General features: G+C 53.7%; 1 long non-coding RNA gene across 2 annotated transcripts in view; it reads right to left on the minus strand.

Moving 5' to 3' along the window:
• The window catches only part of LOC132822189 (uncharacterized), a 141,984-nt gene that overhangs the window by 24,404 nt on the left and 109,390 nt on the right, over nucleotides 1-8,190 (minus strand). The window contains exon 3 of one of the 2 annotated variants that reach the window (XR_009645416.1): nucleotides 2,931-3,143. This is a non-coding gene — a long non-coding RNA (uncharacterized LOC132822189). Of the gene's footprint in view, nucleotides 1-2,105; nucleotides 3,144-8,190 lie in introns of those variants that run through there. The other variant, XR_009645415.1, reaches the window with a different exon arrangement.

The following is an 8,190-nucleotide window of genomic DNA, read 5'->3' on the forward strand; positions in this document are numbered from 1 at the left end:
TGGATTTGGTAAATCAAACAAGAACAGGACCTATACAATTAAAAGTAGGGTCTTTTGGTGGTGTTGTAGTACAGAAACCTAGGCTGTCAGGTTTAATTCTTTAAAATTTGCATCTGATATACAAAGTGGCTAAGAAGGTGTTTAACACACTTGTCTTCATAGGTCAGTCCTTTGAGTATCGGACTTGGGACGTCATGTTGTGGTTGTACAGGACATTGGTGAGACCTCTTCTGGAATACTGTGTCCAGTCTGGGCATCCTGCCCGCTCATTCCATAGGCACACCACCCTCTGGGTGAAAAAGCTGCCTTTAAGTCACTTTTAAATGTTACCCTCTCACCTTAAGCCTATGTCCTCTAGTTTTGGTCTCCCCCGTACCCTTAACAAATACCTTGACTATTCTCTTTGATATTATTGACCTTGATATTATTAAGCTGGAGAGGGTTCAGAAGAGTTTAACCTTGATGTTGCTGGAAATGGAGGGATTGAGCTATAAGGAGAGGCTGAATAGGCTGGGACTTTTTTCACTGGAGAGTATGAGATGGAGGGGTAACTTTACAGAGGTTTATAAAATAGTGAGGGGTACAGATAAGCTGAAGGGCTGATGTCTTTTCCCGAGATTTGGGGATTCAAAACAGAGGGATATTTTGAGGCGTGAGGAAAAAGATTTACAAAAGTCAGGAGAGGTAATTATTTTGGACAGAAGCTGGCTTGTGTGTGGAATTAACTTCCAGAGGAACTGGTGAAAATAGGGACAGTTACAACGTTTAAAGGACATTTAGATCAGTACATGGATAAGACATCAGTTTGGATGGTGCTGTGAGCAGCTGCCCTCACTCTCCCCCTCCCCCTCTCTGAATGATTCCCTGTTGGTTTTCACCCTCTGCCAATGTCTGTGCAGTGGCGTGTGCAGGCCAGCAGAGGGTGACATTGCATCACTTTCAGCACCGCAGAGCACAGCCAGACCTGCCCCACACAGATACACACACAGCAATTGTTAGGGCACAGTGTGAAGCTCATCTGGTAACTTTAATTAAACATAAAGAAATGCTCACTTTACCTTGTAAACTGTTGATATATAAGTGATAGAGAACTCCCAAATTCCAGTGTTGAAATACAAAATATCAATGTATTTTTTTAACTCAGAAAGTGAACATTTTACATCAACTATTCACAACTCTGGGACCCTCTTTCTCCTAACTGCTTATTACCCTACTCCAACTCTACAGCAATATACTGTTTCAATAAGACACTTATTAAAATTACATAAACGTAATTTCAAAACCACACAGCAGCTGTTGTTTCATCTGACCTCACACCAATCTCCCTTTTTTCCATCTTTCCTGGGAAGACTGGCTCATGTTACCGGATGTTATTGAAGTGTCTCCGTTTCAGCATTCTGAAACCTGGGAACACATCCTTCCATGACACTGTCTCTCAGTCTCCCCCTCTCTGTCTATACCCCAAACCTCTCCCATGTGATGATATTTAAACTGATTCCCCCGCCATCTTTCTCTGGCAGTGATGTTCACACCCACAGCACCCCCTCGTCAGAGCACAGTGGAGATATAGAGCTGTAAATGGGTGGTAGCTGTACATCCTGTCACTTCCAGCATGGGCTGCAAGTTTCCCCACACTGGGCAGTGATCGAACACAGTGTTACTGAGCAATGCACTGGGGTGGGGTACACTGTCCTACATGCTGGGAGGGTAACTGCTCCTGGGTTACAGATCAATGCACTGGGGTGGGGTACATAGTCCTACGTGCTGGGAGGGTAACTGCTCCTGGGTTACAAGTCAGTGCACTGGGGTGGGGTACACAGTCCTACATGCTGGGAGGGTAACTGTTCCTGGGTTACAGATCAATGCACTGGGGTGGTGTACACAGTCCTACATGCTGGGATTGTAACTGCTCCTGGGTTACAGATCAATGGACTGGGGTGGGGTACACAGTCCTACATGCTGGGAGGATAACTTCTCCTGATTTACAGATCAATGCACTGGGGTGGTGTACACAGTCCTACATGCTGGGAGGGTAACCGCTCCTGGATTACAGATGAATTCACGGGTGATCACTGCACAGGTCTCTGTGCTGGTCAGATTGTCTGGTTGACGTTTATGGATAATGCAATGATGTGGTCTGCACAGCTCCCTGTGCTGGATGGATATGTAGCCTGTGCACAGTACATCATGGTGGTGGGGTGGATAGGGGGGAAAGGTGATGGACAGGTCACGGAGTTTCTCGGAAGTTTCCATCTCTGACATTCTATAACTGACATTCCCCGGAACGTTCTGTCCCTGACGTTGTTTGTTTGTGAACGGCCGGACGTCAGTGAATTGAACAAACGGTTAGATCCCGAGGGAAGAGATCCCGTTCCAGGGAGAAGGAGACACTGTTCCGAAGGCCCCTCAGGCAGTTAAAGGGGGGATTTTTTTTCCCTGCGTTTACATTTCTCCACGACACAGGATCAATGACAATTTATACCAAAATACGGGAATCCCAAACTCCGTTTGTCTTCAGGAAACTGGGAGAGAATCCTTCAGGACAGAAATGTTTCCACCCTTCATATTAGGAACTGGGAAAGAGTGATCTGTGTCTGCTCTCGAGTGATCGAGTATGTGGGAATGTTCTAGAAACCATCTGTCCTTATGGATGTGTCTCTGTGTGTTTGGGGAGAGAGGGTTTGTGGTTTATGTCACATTTTTGTCAGTAATTCAGACTTTCCCATTTGTTATTCAAGCTCCAATTATTTTAATAAATCCCTGAATACAGGGACACATTTGAAAATCTCACTGGGTCCCCGATCAAACGGGTCCCTTTGCCTCCAGGCTGATGGATAATGGGTTTGTTTTCCTTCCTCACAGTTAACGTAGTGACCATCTACGTCCTGCTTTATAAAGATTGTGGATTGTCTCCATGTGTCAGACGTTACCTGGCGGCCATGGCAGCGGCGGATCTCCTGGTCATTATCCTCGATCTGATCCTGAGACACATTCCCATTGTTTATAAGGAACAGTTTTATTTCCTGTACTCCGTCCGCGTGTGTAATATCCACGCCATCCTGGTTTATTCAGCCACTGACTGCTCTGTCTGGTTCACCGTCACTTTCACCTTTGATCGTTTTGTGGCCATTTGTTGCCAGAAGCTGAAAAGTAAATATTGCAGTGAGAAAACGGCGGCTGTGGTTCTGGGAGCAGTGACTGTGCTGAGCTGTTTAAAGAACATTTCCTGGTATTTTATTCTCACACCTTGGTATCGGCTGGATAACGATCCCTTGTTTTGTTATCAAGCACCTGTTCGATTATCCATTGCCTGGGCCACAATCGAGACCCTCCACAACATTCTAACCCCGGGTGTCCCATTTCTCCTGATTCTGCTGCTCAATGTTCTCACCGTCAGACACATTTTAGTGACCAGCAGAGCCCGCAGGAGACTCCGCGCTCACACCAATGGGGACGCTCAGTCTGACACAGAAATGAGAAACCGAAAAAAATCCATCATTTTACTGTTTGTGATCTCGGCCAATTTCATCCTGTTATGGTCAACCTTCATGCTGTATTCTTTATGGAGCAGGATGTCGGATATAATATATTTCTCTCTGTATCTCCGTCCCTATGTGATGCAACTGGGCTTCATGCTGCAGCTCCTCAGTTGCTGCACAAACACCGCGATTTATGCCGTGACCCAGACTAAGTTCAGGCAGCAGCTGAAGAATGTGCTGAAATATCCCTTCACCCAAATCCATCCATCCATCAAATTCCCTCATTAATCACACCATCCGGGATTTTCTCATTTCAGTTCAGTGTTTCAGCGATGGAGCAGCCTGTCGCTATGGTAACAGACTGAGGGGAGCGCTGGTTTGTCCATCCTTATCCCACAGGGGGGTTACAGGGAAACATTTCAATGTTTCTCACAACTCAGGGGCCAGTGAGAAAAGGCACCATCCCACTGACTGTATCCATCACTTCCATTTGTAACCAATAAAAATGTGGATTAAAGCGTGCCGAGCAGCAGAGTGACAGATGTTGTTGTGTGTCTTTGTGTTGGAGAAGCTGAGCTGGAGAGAGACAGACTCAGCCCCATGTCCTGGTCCTCAGGGAAGGGGAGGGCACCGCGCCCTGAGCTCAGGAGCTGGGGTTAACTCCCTCTGTCCCCCAACTCCAACCTGGCCTCCCCATTACCTCTCCCCTACACTTTCTGCTCAATTCTCTCTCTCTCTCTCATCACCTCTCCTCTTCACACTCCCTTGTTTCCCCTTTCACACACAATCCCCCCAACCCCGGTTTCTCCACCTGCCCACATCTTCCCTATCCCCTCACCCTCACTTTCTCTGTCCTGCTGTCTCTGTCTCCCTCCAGCAGTTCCATCTCTACCGCATTTTCCCCTCCTACTACCTCCCACATCTCACCACCCCCGACACACAGCCTCACGACCAACCAACCCCGCACCCCCCAGTCTCTGGGTCAGAGGGAGAGGGAAGGACCAGGGAGACAGAATGTGTCTGAGACAGGGGGAGGGAGGGCAGGAGGGAGAGCGATTCAGTCAGAGAGAAACGGAGGAAGTTGGGGAGAGAGAGAGAGAGACACTGATTGAGGGGGGTCAAGAGTGAGAGAGATGGAGGGAAAGAGAATGAAAGGGGGAAGAGAGAGAGGGGGCAAGGGAGAGATAGGGGAGGGCGAGAGATAGGAGGGATGGAGGGGTGGGAGAGAGAGAGGGGAGAGGTTGAGAGAGGGAGGATGAAACAGAGGAGTGAGGGAGGGGAGGGCAAGAGAGAGGAGCACGAGAGGGAGGGTGAGTGGGAGAGGGAGGAGAGAGAGGGGGAGGGCGAGAGCGAGGAGGATAAGAAAGGAGATGGCAAGACAGGGGAGACCGAGAGACAAGAGGGAAGGGAGGGGAGGGTGAGATGAGGGGGAGGGCGAGTAAAAGGGGAGGGTGTGAGAGGGGGAGGGCGAGAGACGGGGAGGCCAAGAGAGCGCAGTGCACGAGAGGGGAGAGGAAGGTGAAGGCGAGAGAGAGGGAGAGAGTGAAAGAGGGGAGGGCGAGAGAGGGAGGAGATGGAGGGGTGGGCAAGAGGGAGGGTGAGGGCGAGAGGGAGGGAGAAGGGAGATAGGGGAGTGGGAGAGAGGGGGAGGGTGAGAGAGGGGATGGTGAGAGAGGGGATGGCGAAAGAGGGGAGGGACGGGTTGGCAAGAGAGGGGAGGGGGTGAGAGAGGGGAAGGAGAGCGAGGAGGGCGAGAGAGGGGAGGGAGAGAGAGAGGAGGGTGAGAGAGGGGAGGGAGGGGAGGGTGCGAGGAAGGGAGAGGGCGAGAGAGGATAGGGCGAGAGAGGTGGTGGGCGAGAGAGGGGAAGGAGGGAGGGGAGGGCGTGAGGGAGTGTGAGGGCATGAGAGGGAAGGGAGGGAGTGGAGGGTGAGAGAGGGGTGAGGGTGAGGGAGGGGAGTGTGAGAGGTGGGAGGGCGAGAAAGGGGAGTGCGAGAGGGAAGGAGAGGGCGAGAGAGAGGGAGTAGGGAGACAGGGGAGGGAGGGAGGGGAGGGCACGACAGGGTAAGGAGGGAGGGGAGAGTGAGAGAAGGGTGAGGGTGAGAGAGAGGAGGACAAGAGGGGGAGGGAATTAAGGGCAAGAGATAAGAGTGCAAGAGAGGGGAGGGCAAGAGAGAGGAGGGAGGCAGGGGAGAGCAAGAGAGGGAAGGAAGGGAGGGGAGGGCGACATGGGGCGGGCGAGAGGGGGTGGGCTTGAAGGAGGGAGATGGAGTGAGAGGGAAGGGAGGGAAGGAGATGGCGAGAGATGAGAGGGATGAAGGGGAGGGCAAGAGAGGGGAGGGAAGTGAGGGCGAGAGGAATGGAGAGGGCTAGAGAGGAGGGCGAGAGAGGGGAGGGACGGGGAGGGGAGGGTGAGAGAGGGGAAGGAGATAGGGTAGGCTGAGAGGGAGGGAGAGGGAGAGGAGGGCACGACAGGGTAAGGAGGTAGGGGAGAGTGAGAGAAGGGTGAGGGTGAGAGAGAGGAGGACAATAGAGGGGAGGGCGTGGGGAGGGGAGGGTGAGAGATGGGAAGGAGGTGGGGAGGCTGAGAGGGAGGGAGAGGGAGAGAGAGGGGAGGGAGAGGAGGGCGAGAGGAAGGGATAGGGAGAGGGAGAGAGAGCCGATGGGAGAGGGGGGAGCGCGAGTGGGGGGGGGCAAGAGAGGGGAAGTGCAAGAGAGGGGGAGACGGAGGGGAAGGCAAGATGGATGGAGGTGAGGGAGGATTGGGAGGGCGAGAGAGGGGGAGAGGAAGGGGAGGGGACCGTCAGAGAGGGGAAGGAGGGAGGGGAGATCGATAGGGAGGGAGAGGGCGAGACAGGGAAGGGAGGGAGGGGCGGGCAAGAGGGAGGGAGAAGGCGAGACAGGGAAGGGAGGGAGGGGAGAGCAAAAGAAAGGGAGACGGTGAGAGAGTGGATGGGAGAGAGGGGGAGCGCGAGTGAGGGGGCAAGAGAGGGGGAGGATGAGAGAGGGGGAGAGGGAGGGGAAGGCAAGATGGATTGAGAGTGCAAGAGAGAGGTGAGGGAGGGTGGGGAGGGCGAGAGAGGGGGAGAGGGAGGGGACATAGACGTGGGGACAGAGTGGGGGACAGAGAGCTGGGGGACAGACACAGGGAGACAGAGAGAGGGGGATAGAGAGAGAGGGGACAGAGAGAGGGGGCAAAAAGGTAGGACAGAGAGAGTGGAACAGGGAGTTTGGGGACAGAGACGGGGGGACAGAGAGAGGGATGACAGAGAGAGGGGGCAGAGATAGAGGAGGGACAGAGAGAGTGGACAGAGAGAATTGGGACAAACAGGTGGGAAAGAGTGAGGGGACACAGAAGACGGGGGACAGGGAGGGTGGACAGAGCGAAGGTGGGACAGAGAGAGGAGGCAATGAGAGGGGGGATAGAGAAGGATGTAACAGAGACAGGAGGACAGACTTAGGGGGACAGAGAGACGTAGGCACAGAGGGGAGGACAGAGTTTGGGTGACAGAGAGAGGGGGGACAGAGATGCGGGACATAGAGAGGGGGGTGAGATGGAGGGGGATCAGTTGGATGGAGATAGAGAGGGGGGACAGAGAGAGGATGGACAGAGACAGGGGGGCAAAGAGAGGGGACAGAGAGAGGGGAACAGAGAAAAGGGAACAGAGAGAAGTGAGCAGAGAGAAGGGGACAAAGAGAGAGGGACAAAGAGATGGGGATAGAGTGAGGGGAACAGAGAGCAGGGGCAGACAGAGGTAAACAGAGAGAGAGGTCAGAGAGAAGGGGAACGTGGAGAGGGGGACAGAGAGAGGGGACAGAGAATGGGGGACAGAGAGAGAGAGGGCAGAGAGGGGGACAGAGAAAGTGGGACACAGAGATGGGAGACAGAGAGAGAAGGAACAGAGAAGGGGAACAGAGAGAAGGGGACAGAGAGAGGGGGGACAGGCAGAGAGGGGGGACGGAGAGACGGAACAGAGAGAGGGGGACAGAGCACAGGGACAGGGAGAGGGGGACAGAGAGAGTGGGACAGAGAGTGGTTAAGAGAGATGGAAAACAACGATCGGTGTCACGGAGGGACATAGAGGGGGGTACAGAGACCCGGGAGACAGAGAGAAGTCGGACAGAGAGAGGGTGAGAGAGCACAGGGACAGAGAGAGTGGGGACAGAGAGAGGGTGACAGAGAGAGGGGGACAGAGAGAGGGGGACAGAGAGAGGGCGACAGAGAGAGGGTGGCCAGAGCGGGGGTACAGAGAGAGGGGACAGAGAGGGAGAGAGAGAGATAGGGGAGGACAGAGAGGGCAGACAGAGAGGGTGGGTCAGAGAAAAGGAGACAGAGAGGGGAGACAGAGAGAAGGGGCCAGAGATGGGGGCAGAGAGAAAGGGACGGGGCGGCGGGGGGTCAACAGAGAGGCGTGGGGACAGAGAGAGGGGTATCAATGAGGGGGGTTCAGAGAGGGGGACAGAGAGTGGCTAACAGAGACAGGGGACAGAGCGAGGGGTTACAGAGTGCGGGGGACAGAGAGGGGTGACGGAGAGACGGAACAGAGAGAGGGGGACAGAGTGAGGGGGACAGAGAGTGGTTAAGAGAGATGGAAGACAACGATCGGGTGTCACGGGGGGACATAGAGGGGGGCTACAGAGACACGGGAGACAAAGAGAAGTCGGACAGAGAGAGAGGGAGCGAGCACAGGGACTGAGAGAGAGTGGGGACAG

The sequence above is a fragment of the Hemiscyllium ocellatum genome, chromosome 14 (genome assembly GCF_020745735.1).
Source record: "Hemiscyllium ocellatum isolate sHemOce1 chromosome 14, sHemOce1.pat.X.cur, whole genome shotgun sequence".
Lineage (NCBI taxonomy): Eukaryota > Metazoa > Chordata > Chondrichthyes > Orectolobiformes > Hemiscylliidae > Hemiscyllium > Hemiscyllium ocellatum.